General features: G+C 45.0%; 2 non-coding genes across 2 annotated transcripts; both read right to left on the reverse strand.

The window, feature by feature from the left end:
• Positions 1-355: 355 nt before the first annotated feature.
• On the reverse strand, positions 356-462 carry LOC133820114 (small nucleolar RNA R71). Its single transcript, XR_009886547.1, has one exon. It is a non-coding gene; the product is annotated as a small nucleolar RNA R71 (small nucleolar RNA).
• A 21265-nt stretch (positions 463-21727) lies between these two features.
• LOC133820168 (small nucleolar RNA R71) lies at positions 21728-21834 on the reverse strand. The gene has a single exon (XR_009886597.1). It is a non-coding gene; the product is annotated as a small nucleolar RNA R71 (small nucleolar RNA).
• Positions 21835-22205: the final 371 nt, after the last annotated feature.

Raw genomic sequence — 22205 nt, forward strand, 5'->3', positions numbered from 1 at the left:
TTAGACACTATATACTTCCTACTGTCACATGAGTGAATTCATGCATTAGACACCTCACTATTGCTGCAAATAATTTTGAGATTAAGCCAACAATATTACAAATGGTGCAGTCTACTATTCAGTTTGGGGGGTTGCCCACAGAAGATCCTAATTTGCACATTGCCAATTTCCTGAAGCTATATGCAACATTTAAGATGAATGGGGTGAGTGACAATGCAATTAGAGTTAGATTATTCCCATTTTCTCTACGAGACCGGGTGAAGAGTAGGCAAATTTCATTGGCTAATTCTATCACAACATGGGAGGAGTTGCCTGTAAGTTCTTAGCAAAGTTTTTCCCTCCAGCAAAAGCTGCAAAGTTGAGAGGGGAAATCAATAATTTCTACCAGACAGAAGGGGAATTGTTGTATGATGCATGAGAAAGATTTAAAGAGTTGTTAAGGAAGTGCCCACATCATGGTATAGAGAAGTGGATGCTAGTCCATAAATTTTATAATGGGTTGAAAGGTACTAATCGTACCATAATAGATGCTGCAGCAGGAGGTGCGTTTATGAGTAAGAGTGCCAATGAAGCTTATGATCTACTAGAGTACATGGCAATGAATAACTACCAGTGGGCAACTGAAAGGGGAAAAATAAAGAAGGTGGCTGGTATGATTGAATTAGATACTATTTCCATGCTTATAGTGCAAGTGCCAGCTTTAACGAAGCAGTTACAACAGAACAACCTGTCAGCCCAAACCATGCAAGTTCAGAGTGTATGTAGGGCATGTGGGAGTGCTCATCCATTAAATCAGTGTCCTGCCATGGATATGAATAATATACCTATGGAACAAGTCCAAGCTATAGGAAATTTTCAAAGACCAACCAACAATCCCTTTTCGATGTCATATAACCAAGGGTGGAGGAATCATCCTAACTTCTCATGGACAAATAATCAAGCTGCACAACAGTCTTTCCCTCAAAGTCAGCAAAAATTTCCACCTCCACAGCCACAACCACATTAGCCAACACATATGAAACAACCTTAAGCATATTCTGATGTACTAAACCAGTTCATGATCGAAACCAGGGCATCTATTAGGAGTTTAGAGACTCAGATGGGTAGTTGGCTACTTTGATGACAAACCGTGCTCAAGGGAACTTACCAAGCACTACTAAGGTAAACCCAAAAGAATAGTGCAATGCAATATCCTTGAGAAGTGGCAAGGAGTTAAAAGAGCCTACAGTGGATGACAAGGGAAAGAAGATAGAGGATTAACATGCCACTAGTCCAACACAAGAAGAGATTACTAAAGACTTTCCAAAGAAAGAGAAGCCGAAATACACTGAGCCTACACCAAAGATTCCTTATCCTCAATGGTTCTGAAAGGCCAATCTTGACAAACAATTCTCCGAATTTCTTAAGATATTTAAGAAACTTTACATCAATATCCCGTTTGTTGAGGCACTTGAACAGATGTCAAGTTATGTGAAGTTTATGAAAGAAATTTTGACGAAGAAAAGGAAACTAGAGGATTATGAGACAGTGGAACTTATTGAGGAGTGCAGTGTAATAATTCAAAAGAAGCTACCTCCTAAGCTTAAAGATCCTGGTAGTTTCAATATTCCATGTTTTATAAGGGGGTTCAGTAGAAACCAAAGATTTATGTGATTTGGGGGCTAGTATAAATTTAATTCCTCTATCTATTTTTAGAAAGTTAAAATTGGGAGAGGATCAACCAACTACCGTGTCTTTGCAAATGGCAGATCGCTTAGTAAAGCATTCTAGGGGTATTATTGAGGATGTTCTAGTAAAGGTAGATAAATTCATTTTCCCTGCAGATTTTATTATTCTTGATATGGAGGAAGATGAAAATATTATCATTATTCTTGGAAGACCATTTTTAGCAATTGGTAGGGCCTTAATAGATGTGTAAAAAGGCGAATTGAAGTTGCGAGTGCAAAAAGAAGAGGTAACATTTAAAGTTTTTGCAGCAATGGAGGTTCTAGTTTGTTGTAGCGTTGATGTGTTGGAAAATGTGGGTGATAAGCTGGAAGTTACTAAGAAAAAAATTATTGTGAGAGATAGAAAACGAGCAGTTTGTCAAAAAGTGAAAAAGATCTTTAGTGATAAAGCTCGATTGTTTCATGAGCGGTGGAAAGTTCCAAAAATATGCAATACCAAGAAAATAGCATATTCTCATGATACTATGGCTCTTAGGGATATGAGGGGTGGTTTGGATCCAAGTTGAATATGAAAGAAAACAAGCGTCCGGCTAAATGATGTTAACGACAGTGCATTTGGAGGCATTCCAATCTTTTATTTGCATTCTTTTTATTAGTTTCATTTAAGTTTTGGATATGACACTTACATTTTAATATTTTGAGTATCTATTTTTATTTGATTTTAATTTCTATTAAATATGAGACTAATTTGAGTTACAATGCTACTTCGGACTCAGGCAAAATGAACTTGGGCTAAACCAAAAATTTTCTTTCCTCATTTTTGATTCACCATCTCAATAAGTATTATGTTAAGAAGTCTGAGGTGTCAGGTAAGTTTCTTTTCCTTAGCTTTTATTTAAACATTGTTCCCATTGTTTATTATTTTGGGGGAAGGACTCGAAACAATGTTTAGATTAAGTTTGGGGGAAGGGATTTATTATTTTGTATATATTATGTTATTTTTTTAGTTGTGTTGTGTTTTTTTTGTAATGTTTTGTCTAGGTTGTTTAGGGTGTTAGTTGAATCAAGTTGACAATGATTAGCCAATGATAATATGATTGAATGATGTGCTGTATAAATTGAATGGGAATGTGTTGGGAAAACTTATACAGGATTTTTATTTATTTTCATGTAGATCTAATATTAAACAAATTAATATGAGATAACCTAGAACATGTTTCTAAAAATGAATTCAAAGAGACATAATGATAAGAATACTTACATTATATGCAGCGGAATGAAAGAGTCAATCCTTCAGTTTCTCTAACCCTTGTATCCTTTCTGTCGTAGAGTATTACCAAGATATTGAACCGATCTTCTATTATCTTCACAGTCTTCCAAAGTATCCTTAGAATCACCTAGACTAGAGTGGGAAATTCTCAACACATGAGATAGATATAGAGAGAAGAAGAAAAAGAATAATGAGGCTTAGAAAATGACTTATGTTTAGAGAGAATCTAAAACCTATCAGAAAACCAGTGTCTGTCATCTGAAATCTGACTTCTGATTTCAACTCTCACTTAACATTCCTTTTATAGACTCAATTAGTTCATTTATTTAATTAAAATAATATCCAATTAATAGACCTAGGTCGAAATTATTATGGGCTTTAGGCCCGTGAAATTTCCCATTTAATTATAAGCCCATTAGACTTAAAATCAAGGCTTGTATTATTTTCTATTGATTTAGTTAATTAAATAACTAATCAAATTATTTATCAAATTAATTATTTATAATTTGAACCTTGATTTAAACTTATTTATTAATTTAGATACCAATTTATCTTAATTAATAAATCTGCCCTAATTTTTCTTTTCTTCTCTAAATTGTATAACTCTGTGAATCTATCCAAAATTGACCTGGTCAACTTTGATAATTCTAATCGATAATTAAATCAATTAATTGAGACTGCCTATATGATTTGGGATCCTGGGCCTATGAAATCAAGCTCTAATAAGTTATCATAAATCTAACAAATAAATTTACTAACTTATTAATTCATCGTGACTCCATTAAAGACTCGGAATTGCACTCTTGAATTCATAGAATGCTCTATAACAAATATAGATACATTATTAATTATTCATTGTTACAACCATAATTGTCACTCAATCCTCCATAGACGGTCTACAATGAGATGGGACTAAAATATCTTTTTACCCCTCATTGTATTTTATCCTTAAAACACTTAATTCCTTGTAAATGATATTTCAGTAAACTAATATTACTTACTGAAAGAGATCTCTATCATTTAGCACCTTGAACCAAACTAAAAGGAAACCATCGTTTTATTTCTTCTTCATAATCTATAGATATTTGTGGATGCTCAAAATATCATGCTTGGAGAAGACCCAAAACAAGTGCCGAGGTCCCATAAGCGCCTAATTAAGTGATTGAGCCGCGATGCCCTTGGACCACCATGGCCTCGCTGGAAGCGGCTCACATGCAGCGCCTCACCCACGGCTCGCAGGAGCACCTCGCGTGGTGCCCAGCACTCGCCTCGCTGGAGGTGGCCCGCATGTGGCGCCTCGCCCTCGGCTCGCAGGAGCGCCTCGCGTAGTGCCCAGCATTGGCCTCGCTGGAGGTGGCCTGCATGTGGTGCCTCGCCCACGACTCGCAGGAGAGCCTCACGTAGTGCCCAGCACTGGCCTTGCTGGAGGTGTCCAGCATGTGGCACCTCGCCCATGGCTCACAGGCAGCGCCTCACCCACGGCTCGCAGGAGCGCCTCGCGAAGGGCATGCCAAGTAGGTGCTTCGCCTCGCGAGGGGCATCTCGTGAGGGCCTCGTGCCCAACCACCATGCCTCATTGGAGGCGTCTCGCAGGGGCTAGCATCTGTCCTCCTCTAGGTGCCGTCAGGCCCCACGAGGCCACACCGCCACCAAGTCTAGGTACAGGGCCCCATCTCACAAGGTGCCCTTATGATCTGCGAGGCCATGTCTCGGTCGTGCCTAGGACTCACACATCATCTCGCAAGGCGTGCCTCTAGGGCATAAGCATAGGCCCCGCTGATGGAGCCCCTCTCTATTTTCTAAGGAGGGTGCCACCAGTGGGGCACGAATCCCACGCACTTATCTTGCTCATGACTACACGAGAGCCACCTTTAGAAACAAGGCACGCGTACGGAAACCGGTTATGTGAGGGCGAGGAGCTTAGGGGCGTAACTCAGAACATCCGTACTAGACAGGCCGTGGTGGTACAAGTTAGTACCGATGGTGGAGGCACTCTCTGCATGTCTCTAACCATGCATCAGGACCACCAGCGCCACTACACCTGGAGCCTCTCCTCTGACATTCGTACGGTCAGGTAGTGGAGACATCCTCCTGGCACCTGTCTATGTACTGGTTGCAACATCACTACCTCTGAAACCACTCTCCTGACAGTGTACTTGTGTACTATCTGGTCCCTTGGACCACAGTGTATCTAGGGCCATTAAAGCCCACTATATAATGAACCCCAATTCCACATGGAGGGGGGTTGGAAAAATTACGGTAGCAGTGCACCATAGTGAATACAAATTGATTTCACCATTGTTCTTCTGCCATTGTTCTTGGAGTTTATACTTAGATTTCTAAAGCTTTTCTTTTGATAATCTCTACTTTACAATTTTTCTAACTTAACTTAGTTGATGAGTTCTCACCGTCAACAGTTTGGCGCCGTCTGTGGGAAACTAAGTACCAAGCTACTGTTCTACCATTACTTCCGGCAAGAAGAAATGCTGAGACGTTCAAAGCGACTCAGGGAGCCATGAGAGGTGGAGGTCCACCTTAATGGAGTCCAGCTGAAGGCCTCCATGATGGATCCTCCTCCACCCAGAGATGTGGAGCCCCCAAGGGACCTTGAGGTTCACGAGGATGATAGAGAGGCCTCGTCACCAGCCGTCCCGCCCGGAGGGAGTCCTCCAAGGGAACCACCGGGGAATGCCAACGAATTCCCGTTCCCTAAACCACCACAAGTACCGAACTCCAGCCGGCAGGACCCGGGGTCCATTCCGTGAGCTCGAGTTCTAAATCTTGATTCTATGAAGAAGAAATACGTGAGCTCCTTCGTAAGAACCAAAGGTTGGAGACCACCCTAGAGAACATGCAAGAGGTGCTGAATGGCCTATTGCAAGGTAAGTTGAGCGTGACCTTGCCCAAGAGAAAAGAGAAAGGTCGGGAGGGGGCAGAGACCTTCGTACCGGTAGATGATGGGAGGACTCGACACTCCACCAGTAACACCCCTCGAACGAAGCAACGCGAACATCCTGAACCACCGAAGCAGGCCTAGAAACCAGAGCCGAGGACAAACGCTGCCCCTCGCAACGAGGACGAGGTCACCTCTAAGAGAGCACCCTCAGATTTACGGGAGGAGCTCAACAAGAAGAGGGCAGGTAAAGGGACCACGCCCCCTATGGCACCTCGAGAGGGCAAAGGAAAGGGGGATCTTAACTCGTCTGCATTAAGGGACTCCCTAAGCAAGAGGAGGCAGGACCTGGATACAGAAATGAGGAGCCTGTGAAGCAAGATCGTCACTGCCTCTGGGGGTCAAGCTTTTGAGGAAGAGTTCGACCATGAGTCACCCTTCGTGAGGGAGATCCAAGCCATCCGGCTCCCTGCCAACTTTAAGGAACCCAATATGACCCCCTACGAAGGAAGCACAAGTCCAAAGTACCACCTGGACGCATTTAACGACCTGATGGTAGCAGAGCCAGATGCCACTGCTTTGCCGTCACATTTAAAGGACCCGCATCCAAATGGTTCAAAAGATTAAGGTCGGGGTCCATCAGGTCCTGGCAGCAGTTTTTTGATGAATTCCTTCAACAACACCACGCCGTGCGAGCCTACACGATGCCAGGCACCAGCCTGGCCAATGTGAAGCAAGGAGAAAAGGAGAGCCTGAAGAGCTACATTCACAGGTTCAACATGGAGGCCGCAAAAGTGGGGAGCCTGACCCGCCGAGAGTTGAAAATGGCCATTACAGCCGGAGTGCGCCCAGGAAGCAAATTGTGGGACAAAATGCTGAAGAGGGAAGTCACTGACCTAGATGACTTCTATGAGAGGGCGCAGAAGTACATTCGCGTGGAGGATGGCCACGCAAACCTAAAGGCAGGAAAGGAGGAGTCCAACGCGAAGCCCCCAACTAACGACGGGTCGAATGGAGCAAAGAAGAAGAGGGCGTATGATGGGTCAAGGGATGATCAACAAAGAAAGAGTAAATGGGGGAGTGATCATAGGCAAGCGGCTTACACTTACTACACGAACCTGACAGATACCAGGGAGCATATTTACCTCACCAACGAAGATCGAGTTCCCTTCAAGAAGCCCCCACCGATGAGAAAGGACCGGTCCAAAAGGGATCCTAGTAAATACTATCAGTACCACAAGGATATCAGTCACACCACTACAGAGTGTATCCATTTGAAGGAAGAGATTGAGGAGCTCATCCGCAGGGGGCATCTAGGCCGTTATGTCAGGAGAGAAAGGCCGAAGCTGGAGGACGAGCCTGCGATACCCTAGACGCAAGGGCGAGCCCTAGAGATACAGGGGGAAGTCCGAACCATCTTCGGAGGTCCAGGGTTTGGAGGAGATTCTCGGAAGGGACGAGACAGGTATGCAAGGGAAGCCAGGCGAAGTCCGCCACCCTTTGTCATGAGCTTGGAGCAGCGACCCCCGAAAAGCTTCAAGGGGGAAAATGACTCGATCACGTTTACAGAGGAGGATGCACGGGGTGTGCATTTCCCCCACAACAACCCACTGGTGCTGACAGTTCAATTGGCCAATATGCGTGTGCATCGGGTCCTGGTGGACAATGGAAGCTCAGTGGATATCCTGTATCGCCCTGCCTTGGAAAAGATGGGACTGGGTATCCGTCACCTGAAACCCTGCCAATCCTCCCTATACGGTTTCACGGGGGACTCGGTGCGACCCCTAGGGATGATTGAATTGGCACACACCATGGGGGAGCAACCCCGGCAGACTACAGTCATGGCTAATTTCATCATAGTAGATTGTGTCTCGACTTTCAATGCGGTATTGGGGAGACCATCCCTAAGAGAATTGAAAGCCATAACTTCTATATATCACTTGGTCATCAAGTTCCCAACTCCAGGAGGAGTAGGTAGTATGAAAGGAGAACAGAGAGAGGCGAGGGAGTGCTACAACACCTCCCTCCGCGCGTCCGTGAAACCGCAGGAACCAATGACCATGGTGATACATGAGGAGCCACGGGTGCCCACGGGAAGCCCACAGGAGCTAGACCCCCGAACCATGGAGAAGTCAGCAGCAGAACCTGTGGAAGAAGTAGAGGAGGTTGTAGTAGTGAAGGAACTGTTGAGAAAGCTGAAGGTAGGAAAAAGTTTGCAGGGTGACGTAAAGGAGGAGTTGATAAGGTTTTTGAGAGGTAATCTGGATGTATTCACATGGAGTCACAAAGATATGGTGGGTATAGATCCCAGTGTCATGTGCCACCACTTGAATATCTCCCCTGAAGCGAGGCCTGTTAGGCAGAAGAGGTGGGCGCTGGACCCAGAGAGGTACGCAGCCTTAAAGGAAGAGGTTGACAAGTTGAAGACCAATGGGTTTATCCGCGAGTCATTTTACCCCGTATGGGTGTCGAATCCAGTGCTAGTCCCAAAACCAAATGGAAAATGGAGGACTTGCATCGACTTTTCGAATTTTAATAAAGCTTGTCCTAAGGATAGTTTCCCGCTCCCGAGAATAGATCAGTTGGTGGATGCAATGGTTGGGCATGAATTACTTAGCTTCATGGATGCCTACTCTGGGTACAACCAGATTCCCATGAACCCAGCTGATGAAGAGCACGCATCATTTATAACGGATAAAGGACTCTACTACTATAAGGTGATGCCCTTCGGGTTGAAAAATGCGGGTGCCACCTATCAAAGGTTGGTTAATAAGATGTTTGCCAACCAGATAGGGAGAAGCATGGAGGTATATGTTGATGATATGCTGGTAAAGACCAAGAATGCCGCAGAACTCACCAAGGACCTAGATGAGATGTTCGACACACTTAGGAAGTATAGAATGAAGTTGAATCTCATCAAGTGCACTTTTGGTGTATCCTCTGGGAAATTCCTTGGATTCATGGTCAACTTTAGGGGCATCGAGGCTAATCCTGATGAGATAAAAGCCCTGATAGAAATGAGCCCACCAAAGAACAAGAAGGAAGTGCAATGTCTAACGGGAAGGGTGGCTGCCCTTAATAGATTCATTTCGAGGTCAACTGATAAGTTCCTCCCCTTCTTTAACATCCTAAAAGGGAGCAAAAAGTTCGCTTGGGATGAGGAATGTGAAGAGGCATTTATTAAGCTGAAGGAGCACTTGGGGAAGCCACCCCTTTTGGCAAAACCTGAAAAAGGGGAAAAGCTATACTTATACTTGGCAGTGTCTGAACATGCCATAAGCGCGGCCTTGGTTAGAGGGGAGAAGAAGGATCAACAACCCATCTATTATATCAGCAAACGGTTGGTGGATGCGGAGAACCGGTACCCTGAAATTGAAAAGTTGGAATATGCATTAGTTGTGGCTTCGAGGAAGCTAAGACCTTACTTCCATGCTCATGCAATCGAAGTTCTCACTGATAGCCATTTGAGACAGGTCCTGCATAAACCTGAGACCTCAGGAAGGTTGATGAAGTGGTCGATCTAGTTGAGCCAATTCGATATTGTTTATACCTCGAGAGCTTCCATCAATGGGCAAGTGCTGGCAGACTTCATAGTGGAGTTCACCAATCAGCCGAGTGAAGGAAGAAGCGAAGAAGGGGGGCGGACAGTCATGGTAAAGGAACAAGGGGGTCTAGAGGAATGGAGCCTGCATGTGGATGGGGTGTCCAATAAAGGAGGATCCGGAGCAGGTATCATGATGACGGGGCCCGAAGGACACAAGATGTACTGTGCGATCCGGTTTGGGTTTGAGGCCTCCAACAACAAGGCGGAGTACGAAGCGCTCTTGGCAGGTTTGCGGTTAGCCCAGGAGCTAAAGGTGACATGCCTACGTATTTTTAGCGACTTACAGCTGGTAGTGTACCAAGTGAAAGGTGAGTATCAGGCAAGAGGCCCAAAGATGGCTGCGTACTTAGAAAGAGTAAAGGGCTATCTAGGACGATTGGTGGAATACAGCATAGAGCAAATCCCAAGAGAGAGGAATACCCATGTCGATGCCCTCACAAAATTGGCTTCCACCAAGGATGGGGATATCCTGGAGTCGATACCCGTGGAATACTTACCTAGGCCCAGCATTGTCAGCGCAGACGTGCACATGGTTAGCGCCCCAAAGGAGTCGTGGACTGAACCGATTAAGAGATACCTAGAGGAAGGAACCTTGCTCGCGGACAAAAAAGAGTCCCGGAGGTTGGTGTATAAGGATACTAGGTACACCTTGGTAGACGGGGTTCTGTACAAGAGAGGGTTCTCGATGCCACTCCTGCGATGTGTGGAAGAGGAGGAGGCGTTGAAAGTTCTGCATGAGATACATGAGGGTGAGTGTGGCAACCATGAGAGTGGACCCTCCACAGCAAGGAAGGCAATGAGACAAGGGTACTACTAGCCCTCCATGGAGAGAGACGCAAACGACTTCGCCAAGAAATACGACAAATGTCAGAGGCACGCCAACTACACTCGAAAACCCCTAAATAAGCTAACTAGCATGACCAGCCCCTGGCCCTTCGCTATCTGGGGGATAGACTTGATCGACGCTCTTCCCGCAGGTAGGGGTGGAGCGAAGTACGCGGTGGTAGCAGTGGACTACTTCACCAAGTGGGTTGAAGTGGAACCTCTCGTAAAAATAATGGCCAAGCATGTCACCTCTTTCGTCAACAAATTCATTGTCTGTAGATACGGAGTACCCTACAAAATTGTTTCTGACAATGGCACCCAGTTTGAGGGGGGAGCTTTCGAAGAATATTGTAGGGGAAGAAGGATAAGGAGAAGCTTCTCTGTAGTTGTGCACCCACAGGCCAATGGACAGGTGGAGGCCATTAACAGGGTACTTAAAAAGAACTTAAAGACGAAGCTAGAGAAGATGAAGGGAGCCTGGGTGGAGGAGCTACCAAATGTGCTATGGGCCTACAGAACCACCCCGCGCACGACCACTAGGGAGTCCCCTTTCTCCTTGGCATACGGATGCTAGGCCGTACTCCTGATTGAGATGCAGGTTAAGTCCTTCAGGATACAGACGTATGGGGATGAGGCCAATAGCGTAGCTCTGGCTGAGAGCTTGGACATGCTAGAGGAAAAAAGGGAGAAGGCACAAGTGAGAATAGCAATATACCAGCAGTGCGCAGCAAGGTATTACAACTTGAGGGTGCAAGAGAGAACTTTCAGAGTCAACAACTTGGTGCTGAGAAAGGTACTCCCCAACACGCGTAACCCAGGCGCGGGGGTGCTGGGGACGAACTGGGAAGGGCCCTACCAAGTCGCTCAGTGCATACCCCCAAACACTTATAAGCTGGCACGCATGGACGACACCGTCATACCTCGAGCATGGAATGCGGAGCACCTTAGGAAATACTACCAGTGAGGCCCCCACACCCAATGCTAGAAGGATAGGTTTTCAAAGTGTTGCATGTTATCTTAGTTCGGAAGAAAAAAATCAAAGAGGTTACTTAGATAACCTCCCAAGTAGGTGTAAGTTCTTTTTTATGAAAGTCTTATATGTATCGTTGTAACCTGAATTCTATGAATGAAACTGGTCACATCTTCGCACGCTATTTTTTCTACTTTACATGGGCATCAATCAAAGTGCCTGCCGAAGTAAACTTCACCAGACACTTGGGGGGAAATAGTGGCCCGTGAAGATAAAGCATACAACAAACAGGAGAATCCAAAGAAGGACCCCTTGCACTAGGATCCTAAAAAGGACCCTCTGTCAGGAGGATCCTAAAAAGGATCCTATGCACCAGGAGGATCCTAAGAAGGACCCTCCATCAGGAGGACCCAAAATGGACTATGACCCTAAAAATGACCCTTTAACGGGGGATCCCAGAAGGACCCCTTATATCATGGCCTTAAGCAAAGTCCTTATATATAGAAAACAGGGAGAGGACCTTACAAGGCATCCCTTGGGTTTGCAAGGATTAGCTACCCTTGTGAACATCAAGGAGGCCAAAGGGACTTGCAAAAAAAAAAGTATAGTAACAACAATAATAAGTCTAGAGCAGCCACCAAGCCGTCTAGCCAAAAAGTGTCCTAAAAGAGACCCTTGCAAAAATAGTACTATGAATAACGACGAGAAGGACGCTTCTCGCAAAAAATAATAAGCACGCGCAAGAATATATAAAAGGATAGCTAGGACCCAAGGGGTCAAAATATCCTTATAAAAGTAATCAAGGGGCACCAAAAGAGGTCCCATTGAACCCTTTCACATGGGCTCCGAAGGACCTCGACTTCAGCCTCTAAATAAGTAACTCTCTCCTGCGACGCTGCCGCAATAGCCTTGGTCCCTCGTAGTTCGCTCTCCAGGCTGGTAACTTGGCCCTGCAGCTTCGTGGCTTTGGCAACCACCTTCAGCTTCCTTTTTGACGAGGCAGCAAGTTTGGTCCGAACCCTTTTTAGTTCAGTCTGGGTGTTCTCAATCTCCTTCTCAAGCTCCCCGACCTGGGCCATGAGACTGTCCCTCTCAGCACTTGTCGCAGAGAGAATGTTAGCCGAGTCGGCAAACCGCTGAGCCACAATATGGGCCTGCACAAGAAAGTTAACAACAAAAATAATAAGTAACAAAAAAAAATGTATGTACATCTATATATAATAGGACCGACACAAGATGCATGAATTAACCCAAGCAGTGGTGCGCCTTAAGGTTTCCCCAAGGTCTGACAAAGCACAACTCCCAAGACTATTCCAGTCAGGTTCAGGGAGGTCCGAGACGAGTTGGGTGAACCGTCGCCCGTAGGTGGTCGACATACGATTCACCTAGGGAGCCCCATCCAGGCCAGGGTCATCTGGCTGGATAAGGACAGACGACCCGCTCGCTGAAATGAGAGGGGGCACAAAAAAAGTGGAAAAGTGAGGCTCCGGTGGATCAGAGGGGGGTTATGGAAGATTGGCGAAGTAAGCCCCCGATGGACCAGGGTCAAGGGGAGCTTGAGTGAAAGCGTCATAGTCCTCAGGGTCGGGGCAAACAAAACACCCCAGAATGGCCTGCTGGTCTTGAGAATGAGGGGCTATGTACGGATCATAAGAGGCACATGGAGGGCACCCCCAGGAGATGAAGACAGCTGGTGAGGTCCCCCGCGTTCAAGGGAGGCTTCCTCCAGCTCTTCCTTAGCCTCATCGTCGTCTGGGCAAGGCTCGGCCGATACTTCCTTCATCTTCCTGGACCCAGAGATGGTCCACAACAACTTGGGGTCCGAGACGGGGGACAGTTTATGGAGGTTCATATTTTTCACGGTGAATAAGTACACCGCCTTTTTCATAGCAGGGTCAGCGTTGAGGAACTTCCTCATATCTCTCGCTTCCGGCCCGACGACTGTGGGTTCGAAAAATTGTTCTGCATAATACACGCCATGGTCGATATGAACGTAAGTCATGAAACAATATGTTGCAAAAAAGTAAAAGAGAGAAAGTGATGCTTAGGGTACTTACTGGGAGTGGCTCGGAAGTGCTCGCGGACAGAGAAGGGGTCTTGCACGAAGAAAAATTCCTGCTTCCAGGACCCCGGGTTGGACACCAAGCCCTCTATCAAAGAGGCCTCGCTGTTGGCTTTCTGTAAATAATAGAAGCCCTTTGACTTGGGAGTGGGCATGAGGTTGTAGAGGAAATGCACCTCTAGCGTCGTAGAAGCGTGCTTCACCAGTTTCATAAACATAATGAAAAGGCAGCTCAAAGTCAGCCAGCCATTGGGTGCCAGCTGCAGCGGTGCCAGGTCAAAGTAGTTGAGGACCGCAACAAAGAATGGGTGTAACGGGATGGTTCCACCCACTTTCAGGATGTGCTCACTAAGGGCCACAAAGCCGGTCCTAGGGCAATCAGCCCGGCATGTCTCCAAAGGAGTGTATAAAGTGTACTCTGGAGGAACGCGATAGTGATTCACAATTTACCTCAGTTTGTTTTCGGACACATGCCACACCAGTTCAGATGCCAGTAAAGGAGCATCGTCCGGTTCATTGGAAGCTACCTGTCGTCGTGCCCTTGGCATATCTGCAAAACCAAAAGATAAAAGGTGAGAAAGAGATGGAACATTTGACCCTCCATTTTTTCTTCCTAGCAAGAGTCTTCCATCGGGGGACCGACTGCGGAAGCGCTGAGCTAGGGAAAATCGAGACTAAGGGCTGAGGAGAAGCGAGAGCGGCTCCATGACAGTCATCAGGTGAGGATGGGCTGGAGGGCTCAGGCGGAAGGTGTCCCTCCATAAACTCCAACTCCCTCTGCAACTCTAAAAGGGTCATCCTAAGGCTCGCTACATGGTCACTAAGGACAGGGGGGAAAGGTGCCCTGTCTCCTCTCAGCGCCGAGTCAATTTCACTCTCCACCACCCAAATTTTACGCCTAAGTTCAACCATGTGCTCAAGATGGCGGATACGGGCCTGCCTTAAGGAGTCATAGTAGGAGTCATAGTCCTGGTAAGGGTTTTCCTCAGGGGACTCTGAGTCTGAGGACAGGTCAATAAACTCAACCCCCGGAGGTGTGTCGAACGGACCGTCACTAGCCATGAGGCCTCGTCCCGAAAGCAAAAAGGGGTTCACGTGTAAATGAGAGAATTGCTACAAAACACAAAGGAATGGTCTTAAAACCTCTAGGTGCAAGCGCCCTAAATGATCCACTACAGGGTATAAACAGGGGGGCATGCAACTGGGCTAACTCACAGCAAGCTTAGGCCAAAATACCCCATCCCGAGTAACGCTAGTTTGGACCCAATGAATATGAGGGAAAAAGAAAATATACCTCAAGCAGGAAAAATAGAGTGCAGTCGTGGTCTATAGGAGGTCGAGGGCCAAACGCGCCGGCAAGGTAAAAAAAGAGCTAAGTGGTCGAAAGCACGTGTCTGCAAAAATAAACAAAAAGGATGTGTTAGCCTCCAAATAGACATACCAAAAATTAGCTCATCTGTAAAAAAAATGAAATGAAATGAAAAAATAAAATGAAGGAAACTATGGCAAAAATGAGGATGTGGGGGATTGAACCCCTTACCTCTTGAAAGAGGAAGGATTCTCAAAACCACTAAGCCAATGAAGTAAGGTGAAAATAATAAGCCTTGCATGAGGGCCTATTGATAAGAATCAAGGAGAATAGTCTACAAGATCACCTAAAGGTCCTCTCCTAGACTGGGGAGCAAGTGTGGATGCTCAAAATATAATGCTTGGAGAAGACCCAAAACAAGTGCCGAGGTCCCATAAGCGCCTAATTAAGTGATTGACCTGCGACGCCCTCGGACCACCATGGCCTCGCTGGAAGCGGCTCGCATGCAGCGCCTCACCCACGGCTCGTAGGAGCGCCTCGCGTGGTGCCCAGCACTCACCTCGCTGAAGGTGGCCCGCATGTTGCGCCTCGGGTGGTGCCCAGCACTCACCTCGCTGGAGGTGGCCCGCATGTGGCGCCTCGCCCATGGCTCGCAGGAGTGACTCACATGGTGCCTAGCACTCGCCTCGCTGGAGGTGGCCCGCATGTGGCGCCTCGCCCACGGCTCGCAGGAGCGCCTCGCGTAGTGCCCAGCACTGGCCTCGCTGGAGGTGGCCCGCATGTGGTGCCTCGCCCAGGGCTCGTAGGAGCGCCTCGCGTAGTGCCCAGCACTGGCCTCGTTGGAGGTGGCCCGCATGTGGTACCTCACCCACAGTTCACAGGTAGCGCCTCGCCCATGACTTGCAGAGCACCTCACGAAGGGCATGCCAAGTAGGTGCTTCGCCTCGCGAGGGCCTCGTGTCCAACCACTGCGCCTCGTTGGAGGCGTCTCGCGGGGGCTAGCATCTAGCCTCCTCTTGGTGCCGTCAGGCCCCACCAGGCAACACCGCCACCAGGTCCAGGTACAGGGCCCCATCTCACAAGGCGCCCTTATGATCTGCGAGGCCATGTCTCGGCCGTGCCTAGGACTCACACGTCGTCTCGCAAGGCACGCATCTAGCGCATAAGCATAGGCCTCGCTGATGGAGCCCCTCTCTATTTTCTAAGGAGGGTGCCACCAGTGGGACACGACTCCCACGTACTTATCTTGCTCATGACTACACGAGAGCCACCTTTAGAAACAAGGCACGTGTACGGAAACCGGTTATGTGAGGGCGAGGAGCTTAGGGGCGTAACTCAGAACATCCGTACTAGACAGGTCGTGGTGGTACAAGTTAGTACCGATGGTGGAGGCACTCCCTACATGTCTTTGACCATGCATCAGGACCACAAGCACCACTATGCCTTGAGCCACTCCTCTGACATTCGTACGGTCAGGTAGTGGAGATATCCTCCTAGTACCTGTCTATGTACTGGTTGCAACATCACTACCTCTGAAACCACTCTCCTGATAGTGTACTTGTGTACTACCTGGTCCCCTAGACCACAGTGTATCTAGGGCAATTAGAGCCCATTATATAATGAACCCCAATTCCACATGGAGGGGGGTTGGAAAAATTACGGTAGTAGTGCACCATAGTGAATACAAACTGATTTCACCATTGTTCTTCTGCCATTGTTCTTGGAGTTTATACTTAGATTTCTAAAGCTTTTCTTTTGATAATCTCTGCTTTACAATTTTTCTAACTTAACTTAGTTGACGAGTTCTCACCGCCAACAATATTCATATCTATGATTAACACGCCCACTCCATTATGCTATCGAGTTCCCAAGATGTAAGTATGGGCTAGTCCGTAGGGTAAGCTGGTAACAAACAAGTCAAAGAACTCAAATAATACAATCAATTAGAATACTAACCACTCAGAATTGAGATTGAATTGACCTATGGTCAACTATATGATATGACTAGAATAAATAATAATTGTATGCTTACTTATCCTATCAACTGTCAATATCGGTCTAGTCCGATGTAATAAATACATCTGATCTTATCTACTTCGCTAATGTTCTAGAAAGAACATAACACTACAATGTGTAAGTAGATCATATCGTAGATTGGCAACTCAGTGTAAATCCTGTGCACTAACTAATCTTCCGACTAACTTATTTTGAACATATAATCATATTTATATTCCACTGCGATTACATCACTATAAATACCATTAGTTATATGCTCGATATTTAATAGAAGTTTATATTAAAAAAATAATCACGAAAATAAAATATGTGAGCAAAGTGATTGACCAAGTCAAAAAATGATTTCTATTCTTTTATTGATAATAAATGAGATTACAAAGAAATTGAGTTTTAATTAGAGCATAAAACCCCAACAGAATGAAGCTATAAAAATCTGTGCATTTGGTAGAATATTTCTTTCCATTTTTACATGAGTCCACTTAAATAATTGAGAGCTTAATTATGATTTTTAATAAATTTTGTGTAATTGAACATTTTTTTTATGCTTGCTGAATTTCGAAACTAAAAAATAAATTATAAAAATGTTGTTATTCTAGAACTTGTTTGCTTGCTATTTGAGACGAAATCCTAGATGATGCATGCTTAGGAAAATGATTTAGGCAAATATTTGGAATGTTTGTGCTTTTCAAGCCAACCTTGATTTATTGAATCCTTAGTTACCCAATTTTGAGCCTAATTTGATTCTTTTTGGCTGACACCTATTTTGAGCTTATTTGAAACTTTGTTATTTTTCCTTCCCTTTGATATACCATGAGCATGTGAAAAGTCATTGGGGGATGGTTTGTAATGGGGTTTATATTTGGAAATTTGTGTCAATATAAGAAGACAAAAAATTGAGAGAGAAAGAAAGAAAAAATATATTGAATATGAACTACACTCCAATTGAAAATACAAAGAAATAATTTTGGGGGAGTGTAGTATCATTAGAAAAAAAGGAAAAGAAAAAAAATCAATTTATGAATTCTCTCTCAAAATAGGAAATATTGGGAATTTTGGGATTGGTTTTTGTGTGGATAAATGTTGAATGGTTTGGTTGAGTGCTTATGGTACATTTTGAGCCTAAATGACTTTTTCATTTACCTTTACCTAAGTCCTCAATTATAAGCTGTGAAAGTCCTATTGATTTCTGAGCATGTGTTTTCTACATTAGTGGAGATTAGTAAGTATATCAATCTTATGTGATAATGATATTAATTGATTGTAATGAAAAAAACTTGGTGAGCATGAATTGATCTGAATGCATTTTATTTATTAATCATGATTTTGAGAGTTGTTGACGGTGAAATCTCGTCAACGAAATTAGATCATAAAACTCAAAGGTAAGTCAGGTGATGTTTATATAAGAACTGAGAATAAACTTTGAGGAAAAGTAAACACAGACAAATGATGGAGCAAGTCTTGGTATATTTCTCAATAGCCTCTGCTTACAATGAATTTTCCCACCCCCTTCTCTGTGGAAGTGGGGTTCATTTTATAGTAGGCTCTAATGGCCCTGGGTACGTGGTGGTCCACGGGACCAGATGGTACACAAGTACACTAACAAGAGAGTGGTTCCAGGGGTAGTGGTGTCGGCTCTGGTACAAGGTCAGAGATCATGGGAGCACCTCACCTCCTGTACCTGGTCATGCCTCCACTACCTGCCTGGTACGGGTGTCAGAGGAGTGGCTGGTGAGGACAACAGATGGTACTTTGTTCGTACCTCCACTACTTATCGGACATGGGTACTATGTCCATACTCTAACTCCTTTCAGTTCTTCAGTGGACTCCGTACCTCATGAGATCAATGCCATGTGACCCTCATTTGCAAGGCATAGATGCGAGGTGGTAATGACCCATGCACTGGCCGTGCCTTGCAAGGCTCCTAGTGGTGAAGGGCCTAGCTATACTTGTCTCCTTGCGGCATGGATCCAAACTAGTGACGTGATGGGGCAACGACCTCCCAAGAAGATAATGGCCTACGGGCCTCGCTGGGGGCGCGCGGCTGATGGCCTCGCTGGGGGCGCGCGCATGGAGGGCCTCGCTGGTGGCGCGTGCCTGATGGCCTCGCTAGGGGGCGCACGCGCATGAGAGCCTCGCTAGGGGGCGCGCGCGCATGAGAGCCTCGCTGGGGGCGCGCACGCATGAGAGCCTCGTTGGGGGTGCGCGGCTGATGGCCTCACTGGGGGCGCGCGCATCGAGGGCCTCGCTGGTGGCGCGTGCCTGATGGCCTCGCTAGGGGGCGCGCGCGCATGAGGGCCTTGCTGGGGGCGCGCAACTGATGGCTTCGCTGGGGGCGCGCGCATGACGGCCTCGCTGGTGGCGCGTGCCTGATGGCCTCGCTAGGGGGCGCGCGCGCAGGAGGGCCTTGCTGGGGGTGTGCGCAGGAGGGCCTTCCTGGGGGCGCGCGCATGAGGGCCTTGTTGGTGGCGCGTGCCTGATGGCCTCACTAGGGGGTGCATGCCTGATGGCCCGAGGACCCAATGAGAGTGTAGGCGTATGTGGGTCTAAGTGCGTTCTTTGGGTCTTTTGTAAGCGTGGAATATTGAGCATCCACGGGTGTATGTCCTGGGCGTCTTTGGCAGTGTTTACGCGTATGAGTGCATCTTGACCCGTGAGCATGTCAGCCTTGCGCGGGCACGTCAGACCTCACTATGTGAGGGCCTTGTGCACCTATCCTCTTGCAGCCCCTTAGCTTAGCAGGGCCAAACCTTGTGGCTCCTAATGTGTTGTTTCTCAGGAGATGATCTCCTGTATTCAACAAGGCCTACAGGCTCGAGCCCAATAGCATGAATAAGTGACCTTTATCCCTATGTTCCAACCAGGGACTAAAGATTTTTTATTTGGTGGATTTTTGGCATCCACAAGAGCTTTTATTTTTGCTTGGACTTAAGTGAATTGGAAGAATATTTTGACTAAAATTCTGGATTGTAAGTTGATTTTCCTGAAGATTATATAAGTGTGTTAATCATCATAGCATGAGGCATTAATTATTTTTGTTGGCTTGATTCTGTTGTGTTGGTTATTTATGTTCTCAATTTTGTCATATGAGTTTGTGTCCTATGTTCAAGGGCAAACAAAGAGTAAGTTTGGGGAGTTTGATAACTCTATTTTAGTGTCATTTTAGGATTTTTTTTGTGGTAATATTGAGTCTTTATGTTTGTTTTGTGCAAGATTACGCTTGTGTTTGTCTTTTTTGTAGGATGGTGTTATGAATTATGAGCTAAACAAGAAAAGAAGAAGAAATGGTAGAAAAATGGAACTGTTGGTGGTTGTTCGAGTCAAATTGGCATCAAGGTGGAATTAGAAGAAGTTTTGATGAAGGTCGGACTTAAAATGGTCAAGTTTTGAAACAAATAGAATTAGAGTCACGGCATAGGCTTAAGGGCTGGGACTTTAGCGAAGTTAGATACTACCCAAATCTTGCAGGAATTAATGTAGCGGCATGCCCTTGAGGGTCGCGACATGATGAGTGGCAGAGAGCAAAGATAATATGAGTTTTCACACGGGCCATGGAATGGTCTCCTAAGGGTCGCGACGCTTGAAGACGGAGGCGCAAACCTCCTGGGTATTTTGCAGACACGGGTTGCGGCATGGAAATGCAAATGCCATGGCGCGCCTCCCTGTAGAGAAAAAATATCTTATTTAGGTTTAAAACATTATAAATTAAGAGATTGATTAGGGTTTTTTAATTACGAATTTTCGAAGAGTTCTTGACGGCTAAGCTTATTTTCTGCATTTTTCTTCTTTAATTTCTTTTCAAGTTTAATGTAGTCACTTGGATATTTGTTAATTTTCTATGAAGTTTATATAATTTATTCTTCTTCTATCCTTTATCTATATGATTTTTTCTTAATGCGTGTGGATAATTGATCACTATTTACATGATTTATGATATTGATTCAAGATCTGAGAGGGGAGAGTTGAATATTTTATAATCATATAGACATAAATTCCATATAGGACGATAGTACATATAGGGTGTAGCGTTTAGGGTTTCTATGCTTCATGCCTCCTATATGTTAAAACTTATCACATATTTGCATAAAGGTTGAGATCTTTTTATCTTGAAAAAGAATTAGGATTGTTTATTTAACCTGCTATTCAGATAGAAATTGAAGAATTATATGCGTTGATTAGTAAGATTAACAGGTTGAAAACTATATAAAGTTAATACCCTAGGTTTTTAAATTATTGAATCAATCTTTATTATTGAAAAGTTTATTTCAATTTTAGGCCTTCGTTTAAAAATCACTCTATTTTTTACTGCCAAATAGAAATTTAAAAGCAATTATTGGTAATTGGTTGATAGACCTTGTGGGAACGATACTTTACTTACTATTTTATTATTTGAATCTATTGTGTATACTTGTACATCATGTTTTCGCTATCAAGTTTTTGGCGCCGTTGCCGGGGACTAATATCCAATATCAAAATTAATTTTTTTTAGTTCTGCTTTGGTTTTTACTTTTAGTATTCATTTGGATTGTGAATATATTATGTTTCAGGAATTATTGGTATATGCAAGGAAGTAGACAGAAGGAACTCATACTGATAGATCTTGAAATTGAAAGAACGTGCAGAAAAAACCGAAAGATAAAGAAAAGGCTAGATTTCTCCATGGCTGAGAATCAAGGAAATGCAGCAATCAATGCTGCTAATGTTATTAATATCCCAAATATTGCAGAGGTTCCAGTGGAGCAAGGACCAAAGACGCTTAGAGACTATATACTTTCTACTGCCACAGGAGTGCATTCATGCATTAGACACCCCACTATTGCTGCAAATAATTTCTAGATTAAGCCGGCAATATTACAAATGGTGCAGTCTACTATTCAGTTTGGGGGGTTGCCCACATATAATTCTAATTTGTACATAACCAATTTCCTGGAGCTATGTGCAACATTTAAGATGAATAGGGAGAGTGACGATGCGATTAGACTTAGATTATTCCCATTTCTCTACGAGACCAGGCGAAGAGTTGGATAATTTCATTGCAAATTAATTCTATCACAACATGGGAGGAGGAAGCCCAGAAGTTCTTAGCAAAGCTTTTCCCTTCAGCAAAATCTGCAAAGTTGAGAGGGGAAATCAATAATTTCTACAAGACAGTAGGGGAATTGTTGTATGATGCATGGGAAAGATTTAAAGAGTTGTTAAGGAAGTGCCCACATCATGGTATAGAGAAGTGGATGCTAGTCCATAAATTTTATAATGGGTTGAAAGGTACTACTCGTACCATAATAGATGCTACAACATGATGTGCGTTTATGAGTAAGAGTGCCAACGAAGCTTATGATCTACTAGAGGACATGGAAATGAATAACTACCAGTGGGCAACTGAAAGGGGAAAAACAAAGAAGGTGGCTGGTATGATTGAATTGGATACTATTTCCATGCTTATAGTGCAAGTGGCAGCTTTAACGAAGCAGTTACAACAAAGCAACCTGTCAGCCCAAACCATGCAAGTTCAGAGTGTATGTAGGGCATGTGGGAGTGCTCATCCATTAAACCAGTGTCCTGCCATGGATATGAATAATATACCTATGGAAT

Source organism: Humulus lupulus, chromosome 2 (assembly GCF_963169125.1).
Source record: "Humulus lupulus chromosome 2, drHumLupu1.1, whole genome shotgun sequence".
In the NCBI taxonomy this organism is placed as follows: domain Eukaryota; kingdom Viridiplantae; phylum Streptophyta; class Magnoliopsida; order Rosales; family Cannabaceae; genus Humulus; species Humulus lupulus.